A 19,815-nucleotide genomic window follows, 5' to 3' on the forward strand; every position below is an offset into this window, starting at 1 on the left:
GTGTGGTCGGACATCTGTAGAAACAGCTGCCATTCGTGGTTGCCCCCGTTCAGCCATTGATGAGGACACTATCCATCAAGTGGAGACTGCCATTTTGGCAGACCGATGTAAAACTGTTCGCCAGTTAGCACAAGATGTCAAGATTAGTGTAGGGTCTGTGGAAAAAATCATCCATGACAATTTGAACATGCATAAGGTGTCTACACGATGGATTCCCAGGTTGCTCACACCTTTCCAAAAGCAGGAGCGAGTCAATCGCTCAAAGGATCTTTTGGAAATGTGCCAAAAAAACCAGGGAAACCTTTTTGACAGACTTATCACACAGGATGAAGCATGGGTCCATCACTATGATCCTGAGACTAAAGTTCAGTCGATGCAATGGAAGCATGTGGAGTCACCAACCCCAAAGAAGGCACGTGTCCAACCCTCTGCAGGCAAGGTCATGCTCACAGTGTTTTGGGACCAGCACGGAGTAGTGATGATGGATTTCTTGGCAAATGGTACCACAATTACAGGAGCTTATTATGCTTCACTGCTGCAGAAATTGCGGGATGCTATCAAGCTTAAGAGGCGTGGCATGCTGACCAAGGGTGTCCGTCTCCTGCAAGACAATGCTCCAGTACACAACTCTCATGTTGCCCAGACAGAAGCGCGGTCCTGTGGCTATGAAATCCTTCCACATCTTCCTTACTCTCCTGATCTTGCACCATCTGACTTCCACCTCTTTCCAACCATGAAGTAATTTTTGAAGGGAAAACGTTTCACAGATGATGAAACACTGATATCTGAAGTCAAGTCGTGGTTTGAGACACAAAATGAGGGCTTTTACAAGCGAGGTCTCCATAGTTGCATAAAACGACGGGAGAAGTGTGTAACTCTTGGTGGTTCCTATATGGAGAAAGACTAATACCTATGCCAAGTTTCATTCCACTAGGTCCATCGGAAGTGGGTCAGGGGAAATCTTTAATGAACACCCCTCGTACAAAACCTACTCAGTATGTCTGGTCATATCACCACTCACATGGAGTAAATTAGGTTTTACACTACTTTTAGCAAATTCTAGCAATATCATGGGGGGAGACATCAGAAATAGGTTACACACTATGGACAATACCCATGTGTAGAAGTTTTGGCAACAAGGGACAGTTTTGACCACACCCCTATCCACCCACCTATACAAATGGAACGTAAGAGAATGTAATTCTTTATAAATTACCATTTCCTTTTGACTTCCCTTCCTTCCAGTACAGTGTACATGATCTCTCTCTGAGGAAAAGTGTAGAAAGTATAATATGTTTCAGAAAGTACATCACTAAAACCAATAATATTTTGTATTGTCTGTAAATTTCTTATGGAAAAACTGGTCAACTCTATTTTCTTTGTTTATTGTTTGCCAATGTGAATATGTCAGGAGTAGAAGCCAGGGTTGTTGTCAGGGATGATATGAGGTTAAAGTTTCAAAATTACAAAAAGCATGTTAAAATCAAATCCAGGAATTGATTCTTTTTGTGCTTCTGCAAAGTTCATCTGTCAACAAATATGTTAGTTGGTCTCGTCTAATGAAGATGGAGCATCGTTCTACAGATTAGATATGAAAGGTAAATTATCAGCTGTTTGCTTAACACCTCCAGGAATGTGGAGAGATGTTGTAATGGTAAAACCTATACTGTTTACACAGACTGAGTGGCACATGATGCCTATGGAGTGGAGATGGGGGTTGTGGAGTTAGGGGGGACATCAGCCCTGCTGTGAGGGGGGTCATATTCTCAGCCATCTGTTGTGTTCTAGCTCTCACACTCACAAACTTCTCAATGGAGCTATATGCTAGGGCATTTAGGTGCAACACTTGCTTTACAAATTCCAGATATTTTTTTTGTTTGTTTTCCAACGATCTAGGTTTGTTTAAATTCGAAGACAGTTTTCATGGAAATACAGAAAATGAAATCTAAAACAAAAATGGTACTTAATTTCCTATATATAATTTGTTTGATGAAATTTGACAGAAACTGTGTCAGCAAAAGACAGTGAAGTTACTGGTATTTGCAATGTATCTCAGATTGAAGATAAAAATCTTTAAAACCAGTATATCTGTATCAGAAATGTGCTGTGAGTCAGTGTGGTTTTATGCCGTTTAATCAATATTCCAGCAACATCATGGCTGGGGACACCAGAAATGGGCTTCACACATTGTACTCATGCCTGGAATCGAACCCGGGTCTTTGTGTGATGAGTGAACGCTTTAACCATGAGGCTACCCCACTGACCCAAAATGCGCTGTGAATATACAGAACACACTTCCTTATTGCTTTAGTAGGCATTCTGGCTTCCCAGTATGTACCCCAGACTGGTCATGAGAGCTGACTTTAAATTGAGGATTGGGTGGTCAGGCACTATATCTAGGCTGCTTCTTGTCATCATACTTCAATGGTATTGCTTATGCTTTGTCTCAAGTCTGTTCTTAAACAACATTCACTCACCCACCTCTGCCACCCATACTCCCACCCTCTCGCCCTCCTTCCCACTAACTAACCATGAAATAGTAGGCTGCAGCCAAGACTCTATGATCTCACCCATTGAAAATCATTAAGCGTTTTCCATCAGAAATGTGAAACATACCTGGGGGTATGGTAGAAAATACATTGATGATCAATATTAAAACCCAGGTCATTGAACACAGCACACTAAGCAGATGAGAATAGTTCAGTGGAGCCATTACCATCTGCCAAAATACTGTCCACCTGAAAACTATATCTGTTAGCAATACTATTTTTGACACAGAATTTATATGTACTTACCCAAAGAGTTAACATTGGCACTGTGCCACCTTGGTTACATATAGTTGTATCTGACATAATCAGCTGATTTAATCAGATCGTGAACCTATGGAAGTGCCTCCTCTCCTGGCATACATCAGAGAACTTATTGAAGTGCTGGATCTGTGCATAAAGCAATGCTTTTGTTTTCTGTGTGTGATTGAATTAATGTAAATAATTTAAATTTGATTTTGATGTATAATAGGAGCCAAGAGAATCGCTTCATTTTTACCTGAAACTGAAGATAAATAGATTTGCCAAAGTATTTTAGAAATACTTGCAGCATTCACACACAATGTATATTTGTTTCAGGGTTTGTATAAAGGGCTAATGGATTAACATCACTTGGTTGCAGTCAAAGTGTCGGGATGAGCTAAATACAACAAACCCACAACTCATTTTGGTACTTGTGTTAAGTTACATAACTAGTGTTCTGAAGACAAGTTCGTTCATTAAAAGTGTGCTCCAAAACGCACCCGGAGCCTATAGATCGCGCTTCACGTGCACTCGTGTTAGTGTTAAATAAAGAATATGTTCTCCAAAACGCACCTGATGCATAACGATCGCATCGCCTGAACGCACCAACGTATGGCTGTGACTGCACGTGAAATGTGAGGGTTGTGAGCAAATATAAGGCGGTAGCGCGCATCAGTTAGGAACTTGGTCAGAATTCGTTAGTCAGTTGGTCATAGTTAGCTAGAGAGTTGGTCAGAGCTGGTTAGAGAGTTCGCTAGATGGTTAGTAAGATGGTTAGATGGTTAGAGAGTTGGGGAGAGTTCGTTAGAATGTTCGTTAGAGAGCGGATGAGTTAGATGGTGTTAGACATGGCGTTAGACAGTGTTTGACAGTGTTAAGACTTCCTTAGGAGTAGCTGTTAAGAATAAGCATTTAGTTTCTATCATTTGAGGTTTATTCATCTTTTCTTCATATAATAACAGGTAATCACGTTTAGTTCCTTATAGATCTTCATAGTTTTATAACAGGTTATCACGTTTAGTTCCTTGTTTCATTCAAAAAAGGTAAGTCATACAAATATTACATTAGTTTTCATTTAAGTTAAACCACGCTCAAATATTCAGTTCCACTGCGCAACAACTAGCTTTTAGAAAATATACCAAGCTGTTAAGGATTTTCATGTTTCAGGACTAACAAACTCAATAATGTTTTGACACTCTCAGCATGTGGAACTTTAACATTTAAAGCTCAAACTTTCCCTTTGGGTTTTTAACTTACTGCAAATGCAAATGAAATCTTAATGATTGAATGAGATTAAAACTAATTTTGACTTATGTTTGTGATGTTTTGGATTCTATGATTATAAACTTATTCATGTTTCAATGTGCGTCATGATTTCTGACTAAGAATCAACATTCTACTGCTTTGTAATGGTTGTTAGTTTTCTGTTCACTTATCATTGTAAAGTTAATGTCCTGCTTTATTGTTGAGATAGACCTCCTCAACATGTTGTGTAGGATGGTCTCAAGGCTATCTCTCAAGACTAATCCTTTTGGATACACATGATAAAAACCAGTTTATGAGGAAATTTGAATACATATCAACCTATTATGTCTCATAACATGCAGTGAGAACTGGCTTCTAGTGACGACATATCATCCCATCTACTGCAGTAACACATCCAGATGTGGCTTCTAGTGACCAAATATCATCCCATCTACTGCAGTAACATATCCAGAAGTGGCTTCTAGTGACCACATATCACCCTATCTACTGCAGTAACACATCCAGATGTGGCTTCTAGTGACCACATATCATCCCATCTACTGCAGTAACATATCCAGAAGTGGCTTCTAGTGACGACATATCATCCCGTCTACTGCAGTAACACATCCAGAAGTGGCTTCTAGTGACCACATATCACCCTATCTACTGTAATAACACATCCAGAAGTGGCTTTTAGTGACCAAATATCAGCCCATCTACTGCAGTAATACATCCAGAAGTGGCTTCTAGTGACCACATATCACCCTATCTACTGTAATAACACATCCAGAAGTGGCTTCTAATGACCAAATATCATCCCATCTACTGCAGTAACATATCCAGATGTGGCTTCTAGTGACCAAATATCATCCCATCTACTGCAGTAACACATCCAGATGTGGCTTCTAGTGACCACATATCATCCCATCTTCTGCAGTAACACATCCAGAAGTGGCTTCTAGTGACCACATATCATATCCCATCTACTGCAGAAACATATCCAGAAGTGGCTTCTAGTGACCACATATCACCCTATCTACTGCAGTAAAACATCCAGAAGTGGCTTCTAGTGACCAAATATCATCCCATCTACTGCAGTAACATATCCAGAAGTGGTTTCTAGTGACCACATATCATCCCATCTACTGCAATATCACATCCAGAAGTGGCTTCTAGTGACCACATATCACCCTATCTACTGCAGTAACACATCCAGATGTGGCTTCTAGTGACCAAATATCAACCAATCTACTGCAGTAACACATCCAGAAGTGGCTTCTAGTGACCACATATCATATCCCATCTACTGCAGAAACATATCCAGAAGTGGCTTCTAGTGACCACATATCACCCTATCTACTGCAGTAAAACATCCAGAAGTGGCTTCTAGTGACCAAATATCATCCCATCTACTGCAGTAACATATCCAGAAGTGGTTTCTAGTGACCACATATCATCCCATCTACTGCAATATCACATCCAGAAGTGGCTTCTAGTGACCACATATCACCCTATCTACTGCAGTAACACATCCAGATGTGGCTTCTAGTGACCAAATATCAACCAATCTACTGCAGTAACATATCCAGAAGTGGCTTCTAGTGACCACATATCACCCTATCTACTGTAATAACAAATCCAGAACTGGCTTCTAGTGACCACATATCACCCTATCTACTGCAATATCACATCCAGAAGTAGCTTCTAGTGACCACATATCACCCTATCTACTGTAATAACACATCCAGAAGTGGCTTCTAGTGACCACATATCACCCTATCTACTGTAATAACACATCTAGAACTGGCTTCTCGTGACCACATATCACCCTATCTAATGCAATATCACACTACATGCATTTCATTCTGTAACAGGGACAGAAAGAACTTTTACCATTCCTTCACAAGTATTTATGCCGGCCACTACCATGATGTATGAAAATGATATGAATGCAGTGCAAATGAAAGATGACATAAAAAAACCCTCCTAACCTGATAATTTGTTTCTGTTGTCAATGTGTCAACAAATGGACTGTCTCATTTTATTGGGAGGTTGTTCAGCTTTTTTAAGTGTAGGCAGAATAGAAGTACTGGTGTAGGCACAATGAGAAGTCACCTACCTTACTGTTGATTTTTTTGGTCATTTTCCAATAAGGAAGTAGACTGGCATTTAGTCCCAGAAATAAAGTTATTTTTAGTTAAAAATAGATATCTAAAAATATATAGTAAATCAAGAGGGAGCCCAAAACAATGACTGTTTTTTAAAGTTTTCCTCTGGGGTTTTGGAGACAGAGAAATAAGCAAGTTGAAAAACAAAAGATGATGAGCACCACAAAATGTCACTCGGGCGTTGTCCCTGAATAAAAGTTGTAGCCGCGTAAATGTGCATGGTAACAATATTGTTTATTCAAGCAACTGGCTTTTATAAAAGGAGTGGAGAGGGATTAGTTATAAGTGATAATTACACTGAACATGACAGAGGCACACCACAATGTTGTTTACAGAGATCGGCATCTAAAGATCACTGTATTTAGCTTTTGGATGTTCTAGTTTAGTAAAATTTCCTTTCACAATGCATATGGTTGGTCAGATTATAGTTGGCCATCAAAGATATAAAAGTGGCTGCTAGAATATCCTGTTCCCTGTCATCCTTACCGTATTCACCACAAAAAGCACCCCTTGTGCTGAGAATATTGACAAATTTAAAATCCATAATATACACCAGAAAATATGGACTGTCATGCAGATGCTTGGTCTATGTTGGGAACTCTTATAAAGATTACAGATTGGTTAGGGGGATATTACAGGATCAGGCTGCCTAATACACCGATTTTGGTATTTCAGGTTAAATTTCAAGAAGGCTGTTTTTGATCGTGAATTATTTATTGACTTTCAGAGCATAAAACTCCTTTTCCACTTAATTTATAGCTCACCTGGTCTGAAGGACCGTGGCATACGTTTTCTGTACGTCAACAATTTTTTAAACCACTTCTTTTTCTTGAACTACTTATTTGAAATTAATTAAATTTGACTGGAAGCATACCTAGGTGGTGGGGATTAAAATTGTACAAATGATGGGGCTGACCCCCAAAGGGGCTGAGGGGCGGGGCCAAATAGGGTTAATTTGGCTATATAACTGCTTTATACGACTGATAGATATCAACCATATTTGGTTGGAAGTATTCTAAGATGATGGGAATTCACAACTGTACAAATGGTCGGGCTCATCCCCCCAGTGGCTGACCCCACAAGGGGCCAAAAATAGTTTATAACTTGTATATGTACAATTGCTGAGTATAATGAGAAGAATGCACATATGCTACCGGGACTGGCCCTTCTGTTCATCTGTCCGGCATTCCCAAAGGAGTTAGAACCTTGACCACAACATGCAAGCCGATATTATCCCCACCCTATAATAAACAGATACATTGTATACATTTGTTTGTTATGAAGGTAGGATTTGCCCTGGGGTCCAGCCTTGCCTCTGGAAACCTGGATCATAACATAGAGAAGGTTCAGATCTTTGCGCTACATGTGTATCTAGAGAAGTACATGTACACGTTTATGCTGTCAAATTTTCCATCCACCTCATTTAAATGCTGACAGAGTCAAATTACGAAATATTTGGCAGTATCATATTCATGCACAATGCAAATATATATTTTGTCATGTTTGCGTAAATATCCAGGTGAGCGATACAGGCCCTATGGGCCTCTTTTTTGTATCCACTCTGACAGAAATAATTTAAATCAGTTTGTGATATTTGATTAAAGTGTTACTAAAAACAATCAAAGATTCCTAATATAGATAGAGATATTTTTTTATTAACATACCCAAAGTTATATTACCAGGTTTTATCCTTTATTTGTTATCAAAGGTCTGAGGCCATACAAAAAGACCTCATGACATTTTGGTAGACTTTTAAAACTGCGTTTTGAATGTACGCACATGCAGCCAGCCAGGGGAGATAATTCTGAATTACCAGTCACCTTCATTTAACCTTACCTGTAAGTCAATGGGAGAAATCAGCTGACAGAATGACATTACAATATGTTGTCCTCATCAGAGCTGATTGTTACAAAACAAACCATTCTCGGAGGCAGATTCCAAACTGCACAGGCTACGAAGTGAACAGTAACATGACCCTGCTTGGCATGTAGGGTGTCTGAAAAAGTTGGGATGCGAACACCCAGCACCCTCCTGAATCTGTGTCACATGTGTCTGTTCAACAATGTGATTATGGGTCTGTCAGTGTATGCATGGCAAACAGTGGAGTGTAAATGTGAACAAGTCTGTTACCACTGTTATACAGCAGGGCAGTGGGGCGACTGTAACGACATGGTGTTAATTACAAAGTGAAGTAGCTGATACTCTCATATCAACTATTCAGTAACCACAGCATCAGAAATCCAGCTACCACCCATTAGTGATGGCTGCTTATCGCTCGGTGGTAGAGTGAGCTCTTGTGGTGTGTTACCTGCCTCAAAGTTTGGGTGGGGGATATAGGAACGGAGTTCGTCCGTGTGTCCATAACTCAAGGGGACAAATTTTCTCAAAAACTATTTAAGTCAGAGAAATTAAATTTTACATACTGTTACTGGTCATGATGTCAAATGAGTTCGAAAATTAGTGTTCCAAGTTCAGTTATGTCCCTTGCTCTGTGCTTTTGAACTTGGTGCATAGTGTGTGCAATGGGGACAAGTTTTCTCAGAAACTGCTGAAGTTGCATGATTGAAACTTTACATGCTTATGTAAGAGATTCTTATCAAGACTGAGTTCGAAAATTGATCCTGTCATATTTTCTTTCACAGAGTTACGGCCCTTGATCTATGTTATTTTACTTTGTGCAAAGTGTGCACAATGGGGACAAGTTTACTCAGAAACTACTAAAGTTAGCTTATCTATACTTATCAAGACTGATTTATTTTTCCAGAAAAGGGGCCTTTTGTGTGTATAAATTTCACATTTAATAATTTTTTTCTGATGCCATAAAGCGACTCAAGTGCCTTTCTCTTCTTAAGGCTTTATAGGACTTGTTTTTTATAGTTGATATTCACTACTGTATGAAACAACACAATTCTGCTGTGCCCCATGGCAGGGCATAGTGATAGTGTTTTCTTGTTGCTGGTTTTTATGGCACCAGTGTCACACATCTCATGTTAATACAGTGGTTTTATTATCACGATTCCCTTTTTCCTATCAAGTTTGATGACTTTCACCAGTCAGTATTTAGATTGCATCACGTTTATGAAGCATACAATGAATTATCTAGAGTATCTTACTCTTTCAGGAATGTTTGCCATTCCTGAATCAGTTGTTTGCTGGATATGTTGGGCGTCGCGAAACTATTGTGTTATAGCAAATCATTTAGATCATTCGTTAGCTTTAGACTGCTGTATAGGCATTTACATTGTCTGTTTTGAAGCAGTGCCTCCCCAACTTTTACAAGACTCCCTAAATGATTGATCCTTAAGATTTTGATGAGGTTCCTCATAAACAATGATAAGTCTCTACCTATGCAAGGTAATCTGCCGTAGATGTTAGATGTGAGACTTTTTTCACTGAAAATAGTTGTCTGTTTTGAAGCAGTGCCCCTCCCCAAATATCTTTTACAAGAATCCCTAAATGGTTGATCATTAGGATTTTAATGAGGTTCCTGTTAGACAATAATAAGTCCCTATGTATGAAAGGTGATTATTACATAAACCATTAGCATAAAAAAATGTTTGAAAAAATACCTCACATCTTGCACAGGCAGGAAGCTAAATAAGGAAAATAACTCATGAAAACTGACAAAGCTAATTATTTCCCTATTGACCTATATTTGAGTGGGTACGGTCTTGTAATGACTGTAAAAATAACAAAGCTGAACACGAAAGCATAACATACTTCACTTGACCTTTGTTCCCATGAAGGTCACACCTGGATTGATGATTCAGCAGAAGTTTAAATGGTGATGTGCATTAATTTATAATTCATACAAAAAGTAAACCCAATTTAACTAGTTAAATTTTTTTGCAACATTCATCATAAATATCTTTAACATTATTTCACACACAAACAATAATATAAACCACTTCTGTTTATGCAGCATCCCACAGATATCCGTGACCCAACATCTAAATGTTCCCGAAACATTCAGAATTACACCCTACTGCTAGCCAGTGTTTAGCATGTATGTGTGTCTTCTATTACACGACCAATCTTTCCTTCAGATTGGGGCTGATCGGTTCCTCACTGGACGAATGTCAGGGCCTGCCAAAGATTTGGCGCTGATTCAGACAAGAGCTTTCAGGAATCTGGATCGGAGTGCAGGACCGGAGTAAATTGTGCAATACAATCTTTATATCCTGGCCAGTGGCGACACCTATCTGTCGTCCGGGGAACCAGGGACTTTCAGACAGAGGGATGTACATGCACCTCTGAGGTAAGAAAATAATTTTATTGAAATTATTTGATTGATTTATGTTTCTGTTGAAGTTAATTGTGTTATTTGAAAGATCAGTTTTCTTTTTCATACAGATTTATTTGGTTGATAGCGTTTATGATTTGTATATTTATATTTTGTTATTTAGTGTTGTGTCATTGATGTATACATAGCATACTAACTTTGGAGTACATTACATACACAGTGTGAAATAAACTTGAATTAGACAGATTATATTATTGTTGAAACTGACAATTTAGGATAGTGAATAATGAATGTCAAGGAGTCCTTGTCAAAGTTTTAGGGATACTTGCTGTTGAAGGAAAGTTCAAGGACCTCATTGTTTATGTGTGGAATTATGTTTTCTTCTGATATATTAATTACTCTTTCCAAATCTGGATCTCAACATAACTTTTTATTCTTTGTTAGGGGGATAAGTAGATGAGGTTAATTTGGTGAATGAGGTGGGTGAGCTGAATTAGATGGATGAATGAGCTGAAAGAGTGGGTGAGCTGAATTAGATGGTTTAGTGAATGAGGTGGGTGAGCTGAATTAGATGGGTGAATGAGCTGAATGAGTGGGTGAGCTGAATTAGATGGTTTAGTGAATGAGGTGGGTGAGCTGAATTAGATGGGTGAATGAGCTGAATGAGTGGGTGAGCTGAATTAGATGGGTGAATGAGCTGAATGAGTGGGTGAGCTGAATTAGATGGGTGAATGAGCTGAATGAGTGGGTGAGCTGAATTAGATGGTTTAGTGAATGAGGTGGGTGAGCTGAATTAGATGGTTTAGTGAATGAGGTGGGTGAGCTGAATTAGATGGTTTAGTGAATGAGCTGAATGAGTGGGTGAGCTGAATTAGATGGTTTAGTGAATGAGGTGGGTGAGCTAGATTAGATGGTTTAGTGAATGAGGTGGGTGAGCTAGATTAGATGGTTTAGTGAATGAGGTGGGTGAGCTGAATTAGATGGTTTAGTGAATGAGGTGGGTGAGCTGAATTAGATGGGTGAATGAGCTGAATGAGTGGGTGAGCTGAATTAGATGGGTGAATGAGCTGAATGAGTGGGTGAGCTGAATTAGATGGGTGAATGAGCTGAATGAGTGGGTGAGCTGAATTAGATGGTTTAGTGAATGAGGTGGGTGAGCTGAATTAGATGGGTGAATGAGCTGAATGAGTGGGTGAGCTGAATTAGATGGGTGAATGAGCTGAATGAGTGGGTGAGCTGAATTAGATGGTTTAGTGAATGAGGTGGGTGAGCTGAATTAGATGGTTTAGTGAATGAGGTGGGTGAGCTGAATTAGATGGTTTAGTGAATGAGCTGAATGAGTGGGTGAGCTGAATTAGATGGTTTAGTGAATGAGGTGGGTGAGCTAGATTAGATGGTTTAGTGAATGAGGTGGGTGAGCTAGATTAGATGGTTTAGTGAATGAGGTGGGTGAGCTGAATTAGATGGGTGAATGAGCTGAATGAGTGGGTGAGCTAAATTAGATGGTTTAGTGAATGAGATGGGTGAGCAAGAATAGATGGGAGAGTGAATGAGGTGGGTGAGTGAATGAGGTGGGTGAGCTAGATTAGATGGGAGAGTGAATGAGGTGGGTGAGCTAGATTAGATGGGTGAATGAGCTGAATGAGTGGGTGAGCTAAATTAGATGGGTGAGTGAATGAGGTGGGTGAGCTGAATTAGATGGGTGAGTGAATGAGGTGGGTAAATGAGCTGAATCAGATGGGTGTGTGAATGAGGTGGGTGAGCTGAATAAGATGGTTTAGTGAATGAGGTGGATGAGTGAATGAGGTGGGTGAGCTGAATTAGATGGGTGAGCTGGGTGAAATTGGTGAGTGAACGAGGTGGATGTGCTGAATTAGATGGATGAGCTGAATGAGGTGGGTAAGCTGAATGAGATGGGTGAGTGATTGAGGTGGGTGAGCTGAATTAGATGGATGAGTGATTGAAGTGGGTGAGCTGAACAAGATAGGTGAGTGAATGAGTTGGGTGAGTGAATGAGGTGGGTGAGCCGAATTAGATGGGGGAATAAGCTGAATGAGGTGGGTGAGTGAATGAGGTGGTCGAGCTGAATTAGATGGGTGAGTGAATGAGGTCGGTGAGCTGAATAATGTGGATGAGTGAATGAGTGAGTGAGTTGGGTTTAACGCCGCTTTTAACAGTATTCCAGTCATATCGCGGCGTGTCAGCTTAATGTGGGAGGAAAGCCCGAAGTGATGCAGGCCTCAGACGTTAACCACTTCAGTGAAACCCACGAGCACGGGTATGGTGCTGACAAACCTAGAAACATAATCAGGGTGAACTGGGATTCGAACCCGCAACCATAGGTTTCTGGCTTGCGCATGATGAGTGAATGAGGAGGATTAGAGAATAAACTGAAATATGAAGACAAACTGAATTATATTGATCAGTTAATGGGATTAGATAACATAATAAACTTTAAACTTTTACATGGAGCAAATTATACAACATGATTGAAGTTAGCTAAACTAAGCACTCAATCATATAAATCTGACAAAGAGTATTGGTTACTATGGAAAATATGGGACATTAGTGTCACATACTACTATGAAAATATGGGTCCATTTCTTGCATTATCAGACTCTGGTTTGCCTGACCTACATATGATAGGGGGCTCAATTCAGGTAAAAGTCACATCTCAAGTATGTGGATGATACTTATGTGGATGAAGGTGATCTCGCTTTGCAGATGAGGAACACACATGGAGTTTTCATGGTTTTTACCTCATCATCTGAGACAAGTAACTTGTTGCCCAAATGGTTTCAAGTATATATGCTGTAATTGTACACCAATTAGAAGTTTCAAATCTATCTCAATCTGGTAAAATAAGATGACTCAACATGTGAGACCATTTATTATTTTTTGTTGTCATGCAGTGAATCATGTTTAAGCGTTTTTCAACTCTCGTGATGTATTGATATGTACGACATCTCTGTTATGTAAACTTATGTTTGTGAATGACATGGTTTAAACTCAGCAGAAAAGCTTTAGAATGAAGCACCGATTACACAGTTAAACAATTATCTCATTTCATACAAAATACAACTGAAAAATACAGAAGGACATACCTTGATAAACCTTTTAATGTACTCTGCTTTTTTCTTTTGCATGTATTTGTATACTTTACAGAGTTTGCAAAAGTGACTTTTGATGTTCCTTTGAAAAACTGTGGTTACTTTTCTATATTTCTTGATTGACAGATTTTATATTTAATAGATCCTGGTTTGGTAGGTGGGGGAAAAAAAAGTGAAAAAGTCATTAAGATTGTTTTTCTGTTCTTAAAAAAATGGTTTCAATATAAGCAGTGTGTGTCTGGTCTTGCAGTTTTAACCTTTCCGTGCATGATATAGACCACTGACAAAAAATGAGTGAACTAATGATTTGAATGTAACTTTTGTTGAGGTGTACATTTACAATATGTTATGCATGAACGTACAGCATGTGATGTATGTGCATACAGAAGCTAAAGTATGTGCGCCTATGGGAAACAATCACTAATACAATTGAGCTGAGCACATTCTGAAAAATGCCTCTGAGACAGTATCTCAATGAACAGACAAAATGGCGAATTGTGGGTACAATAGAGGTGGGTGGGAGAACGTCAATATCACAAGTTGCCCGAATGTTTGGCAAATCAAAAAGTGTAATTTCTTGACTGTGAGACAAATACCATCAAACGGGTGGGTTGCAAGGAGACCTGAGCATTGCAGGCCTGAAAAAAGACACCTTGACAAGATTGTCTCATTACATGAATTGCACTTTGCAATAAATTTAAATCTGTTCCTGTTATCAATAGATAATTCTGTACAATAACAAGAAGGCTTTAAGAAATGGCACTATATATACAGCCCACCTTTCAGTTGTCCTCTGAAGGGTGTGACCCTATCAGCTTTCCATAGGTGACAACAGAATAAAAAAACCCATTAGTGCTCTTCAGATATATTTTTTCCCACGTTATATTTTCTTAGGGTTTGTGAAATATGTAGACAAATTAAAATGTCTCTTCTGCTAATTTTGCTACTGGGACATTGTAATTGCAAAAAGATAATGTGGTTTTCAGCGATGAAGATTGACAGTAAGGAAATCAACATTTATGATACTTTTGAAATATTCTGTCATGCTATTATTTGAATCACAGTTTAGTAAGTACAAGGGCCACACATGGAGAATATTCCTTACTATCAGATGTCAACAAATATATTTTCTGTTTAGTCAAGATGTTAATGGCCACATGCAATTCTTTCGTTGCTAGTTCAGCACAGTACAGTTTATTTGTTGGTCCTTTGAAACAATATGACTTCAAACTGAAAATATAGCTATCATTGGCAACATGATAAAGGATATAAGATAAAAATACCACACATGCACCTCATGTTGTGGGACCAACGCTTGTCTTGATGTATGTGTTGTGATCTTGCAGTCAGATTTGGCAAGGTATCTTGCAGTAGCTGCGATGACATTCACATGTTTATGTTCCCTAGGCAGCCATTGTTGAGCAGTGTTGAGCTGTAGGGAGCTGAGAGCACTGTGTGGATTAGTTGAAGCTTCCATTTATACATACAGATTAATGAGAAGCTTTAAAATTGGAGGTGGGGTGGCAGAAGGGAAAACATGTTCATTTGTCACACAGAAATCCTAGGTTTGATTACACTCATGGGTGTCTGGGGGTAAGGTGTGTCGAGGGGTAAGGTTTTCTAGAGGTAAGGATTTTCTCAGGGTAAGGGTTGTCTGGTGGAAAGTGTTGTCTGGGGTAAAGGGAGTCTAGGGTTAAGGGGAGTCAAAAGGGAAAAGATGAATCTGCCGGTAAGAATTGTGTGGGGGTAAGGGTTGTCTGGGGGTAAGGGGTGTCTGGTGGTAAAAGGAGTCCAGGGTTAAGGGGAGTCAAAAGGGAAAAAGGAATCTGGGGGTAAGGTGAGTCTAGGGGTAAGGGACGTCTGGGGGTAAGGGGTGTCTGGTGGTAAGGTGAGTCTAGGGGTAATTGTTGTCTGGGGGTAAGGCGTGTCTTGGTGTAAGGTGAGTCTGGGGGAAAGGGGTGTCTGGGGGTAAGGTGAGTCTAGAGGTAAGGGTTGTCAGGGGGCAAGGGGTGTCTGGGGGTAAGGGTTGTCAGGGGGTAAGGCGTGTCTTGGGGTAAGGTGAGTCTGGGGGTAAGGGGTGTCTGGGGGTAAAGTGAGTCTAGAGGTAAGGGTTGTCAGGGGGTAAGGGGTGTATGGGGGTAAGGGTTGTCAGGGGGTAAGGTGAGTCTAGAGGTAAGGGTTGTCAGGGGGTAAGGGGTGTGTGGGGGGTAAGGGGTGTCTGGGGGTAAGGTGAGTCTAGAGGTAAGGGGTGTCTGGGGGTAAGGGGTGTCTGGAGGTAAGGTGAGTCTGGGGGTAAGGGGTATCTTGGGGTAAGGGGTGTCTAGGGGTAAGGTGAGTCTAGAGGTAAGGGTTGTCAAGGGGTAAGGTGAGTCTAGAGGTAAGGGTTGTCAGGGGGTAAGGGGTGTCTGGGGTTAAGGGGTGTCTGGGGTTAAGGTGAGTCTAGAGGTAAGGGGTGTCTGGGGGTAAGGGGTTCTGGAGGTAAGGTGAGTCTGGGGGTAAGGGGTGTCTGGGGGTAAGGGGTGTCTAGGGGTAAGGTGAGTGTAGAGGTATGGGTTGTCAGGGGGTAAGGGGTGTCTGGGGGTAAGGGTGTCTGGGGGTAAGGGGTGTCTAGAGGTAAGGGTTGTCAGGGGGTAAGGGGTGTATGGGGGTAAGGGGTGTCTGGGGGTAAGGGGTGTCTAGAGGTAAGGGTTGTCAGGGGGTAAGGGGTGTCTGGGGGTAAGGGGTGTCTGGGGGTAAGGGGTGTTTCAGGGTAAGAGGAGGTAAGGGTTGGGTAGCATTTAATCATAGTGGATTAAATATGGCTCTCAAAATGACACTGAGGTAAATTTTGAGTTTATGTCTCCAATTAACATTCGTACCATTGAAGGACACCATTGTGTCGATGATTTTGGTAGGGGAGCTAACTCTGGTCAGTTTACTAAGAAGTTTGTTTATCAGGACTATTCTTTGAAAGAAAACATTGTAAACAACTATAATACACAATGTGTTGTAATGACACCCTGTAAATGTATTTATACAATCTGCAAACCATAAAGATCCGGGTTAGAATATGTCTTCAGCAACCCATGCTTGCTGTAAAAGGCGACTATGCTTGTCGGAAGAACAGGAGCGGGTGGTCAGACTCGATGACGTGGTTGATGCATGTCATTGTATCCTATTTGCATAGATTGATGCTCATGATGTCAATCATTGGATTGTCTGATCCAGACTTTATTATTTACAGACCCCCATCATATAACTGGAATATTGCTGAGTGTGACGTTAAACAACAAACAAACAAAAAAACAGTATCCAATCAGCAGTATTTCTTTTTCAAATTTTAGAGTCAGCATAATTAAGAAAATATTTAAAGGAATTCTTTTCGACACATCAAAAAAACAAACTAAATATTGATTAGAAAGAAAATGTCAGTTCAGGTTTTGTATCCCCTGGCACCCAGTGCATCATTGTGACCTTTGACATTAATGCCAAACCAAGGCATGTTGCATCTCTAAGATAACAGAGGAACTAGCCTGCCAGTGCCAACATAACACTGACTGAAGTACTCTCACCTACATACGATGAGAAACAGTTGCCTGGAAGATAGCAGCATGGAGATTACTTAGCTTGGAACATGCGGTCGAACAACTACCTCTATATATTGAGCATATATTGATTACATGAGCACTTTCTGGTGTAATGATGTTTTCTGGGTTCTGTAGAGAGTTGATAAACAAATGTTGGTTTCATTCACATAGCGAGGCAAAATATGGCTCTGTTTTTATAACTCTCTCAGTGTCCTATTGATTAGCAGCTGTTAGACTTTCTCTTCTGTTGAGGAAACTTTTAATTAGATGTCCTACATTGGATACAGGTTTCTTGAATTTGTTCACTGGAAAAAGTACATGTATGAAAAGATATTTAAAGTTGTTTTGGGTGTTAAGATTTACCTGAAATAATTGGTTACACCATGAATAAAACAATTGTTTTTGTCATAAATTTATAATGTGATCAAATGGAGTTTTCATCGTATTAGGCAGTAACAAATGAATTACATGATGTATTAGATTTTCATACCCGCCCACCTCTCTATTCAACACCTTGCCTCGTAATGTTATTGTCCCTACAGAGGAAGGCAATCACTTTGTTTACTTGAGGAAATTATTATAAATGTTCAGGTGTGACAACAATCAACAATCAACAATCAATAGCAAGCTGTGACAAATTCATGACTGGTGAAGCTTAGCTTTCTGCACCTGTTGCTGATAATTGGAAGACGTCAAAACACATGTTAGGAATAGACTTGTGAACATGTGATTCACATCAGGCAACAGTTCATGTACATGTGAATAGACTTGTTGAGATGTGATTCACATCAGTCATCAGTTCATGCACATGTGAATAGACTTGTGAAGATGTGATTCACATCAGGCAACAGTTCATGTACATGTGAATAGACTTATCAAGATGTGATTCACATCAGGCAACAGTTTATGCACATGTGAATAGACTTGTGAAGATGTGATTCACATCAGGCAACAGTTTATGCACATGTGAATAGACTTGTGACGATGTGATTCTCATCAGGCAACAGTTTATGAACATGTGAATAGACTTGTCAAGATGTGATTCACAACAATCATCAGTTCATGTACATGTGAATAGACTTATCAAGAAGTAATTCACATCATATTTGCCTTCAACAACTTGTTTGAAAAGTGAAATGCTTCTTGCCTAACTCTTTTTGATAATGTTGATGAAAATCTAGTACCAACTATATTTGATCTTGCAATTACCTTTGTCCTGTCAAGGTTATCTTAACAAAGTGGGCAAACATCCTCCACTAAATCTTTTTTTGAAAACAAGTGTAATCCCTGTTTCTTATTAATTTGGATACCAAGTCATTACAATGTTGAAGGTAACATATCAAGAAGAAACAGTTTACCGCATTTTGTTTTAGATTATAGATCAGCAGATAACAATAAATATTAAGGAATTGTTGATTTTCAGGACAAGGGCACATGTTATAGAATGCGCATGCACAACCTCCCCAACATAGGAAGGAAGGAGGATATTGGGTTTATCAGACAGCTGTCTGCCATCTGGGCTGGGATGAAACTCACTGCATGGTATTCTCCCAAGTCCAAATCCTATTTTCGATATCAGACAGAAATCTTACACTCAGCAATACTTTGGCCACAGAACACTTCCAAGTAGCCCTCCTGCCGATTCTGTTCAGTCTTGTTGCTAGGTGGAGTTTCCTTGGATACAATTAAAGTGGCATCAGTACAAGTCTTGCAAACGTAGAACCAGTTGTTTGTTTTCTTACATAATTTCATATCATTAAGTATTTACTATGAAGATAAATAACAATATTATGACCAAAAACAGTGTTTTCTGTAATGAGAGCAAGCTATGTCATCTTTGGCAAGGAATCAGGATAGCTTGGTAGCGTTGCTATGGTTACCAAGATGGCTGCCACCAATAAGGGAGCAACTATTGCATCCATACGGCTGAGGAAAATGTCATGGGTCAGGATATACCATTGATGATGTCAAACGGTATCAGCTAAGATTTCGTGAGGATTTTTTTACCATTTCATCTTCCTGCAGCACTGTACCTGGTATTTTGACGCTCGTACAACCAGCGTTGTTTTCTTGGATTTTTCTCTTCATTTTCGGACCGAGTTTGATGAGGATTTTATAACAAATATACAAGGTAAAATTGTGTTTTAAAGAATGATGAAGATACATTTTATTCAGTATTCATAATTGGATTTAATTGCCAGCAGATGGTATCAGTAAATGGTGTTTTTTTCTGGACTAAACAAACAAACTATTCAGTCGGCACAATCTTTTTCATTATTTTGTGCTTTGTTTTAGAAGAATTTATCTATCACTGGTTCCTGTGCATTCCAGGTGCTTTCTTTCTGATTTGACCTTCATTTTGTTGCACGGTTACGTGATGGATTAAAAAGCGTAAAAGAATTGACAACATTCATTTTGATACAATGTTGAAAAATTAAAACCTTTTTGAAATATGAAAATATGTCTGTGTTAATTTTTATTAAACGTTACATTTTTTCTTGTAAATTTGTATTAAGCAAAAAGATTTCATTAGAAATTTTATTATAGTTTTCAGAATTATTTTGTTCATATAGAAACCATCTGTCAAGAGAACCACTTCTTCACTGAAACCCAATATGAACAAATATCTACCATACAGATAAGCATACATAGATATCAGTATAAGTACATTTATTCATATCACTCATAAGCCAT

At 39.4% G+C, this 19,815-nt stretch overlaps 1 protein-coding gene across 7 annotated transcripts in view; it reads left to right on the plus strand.

Annotated features, from left to right (window-relative positions):
• The first annotated feature begins 10,359 nt into the window (after positions 1–10,359).
• LOC139473414 (protein Obscurin-like) overlaps positions 10,360–19,815 on the plus strand; it is a 141,558-nt gene continuing 132,102 nt past the window's right edge. For 6 of the 7 annotated variants that reach the window (XM_071255977.1, XM_071255979.1, XM_071255983.1 and 3 more), the window contains exon 1: positions 10,360–10,460. The gene's annotated coding sequence lies outside the window, so the exon portion shown is untranslated. Of the gene's footprint in view, positions 10,461–19,150; positions 19,253–19,815 lie in introns of those variants that run through there. The other variant, XM_071255978.1, reaches the window with a different exon arrangement.

The sequence above is a fragment of the Haliotis cracherodii genome, unplaced genomic scaffold (assembly GCF_022045235.1).
Source record: "Haliotis cracherodii isolate W230 unplaced genomic scaffold, xgHalCrac1.p SCAF_29, whole genome shotgun sequence".
NCBI lineage: Eukaryota > Metazoa > Mollusca > Gastropoda > Lepetellida > Haliotidae > Haliotis > Haliotis cracherodii.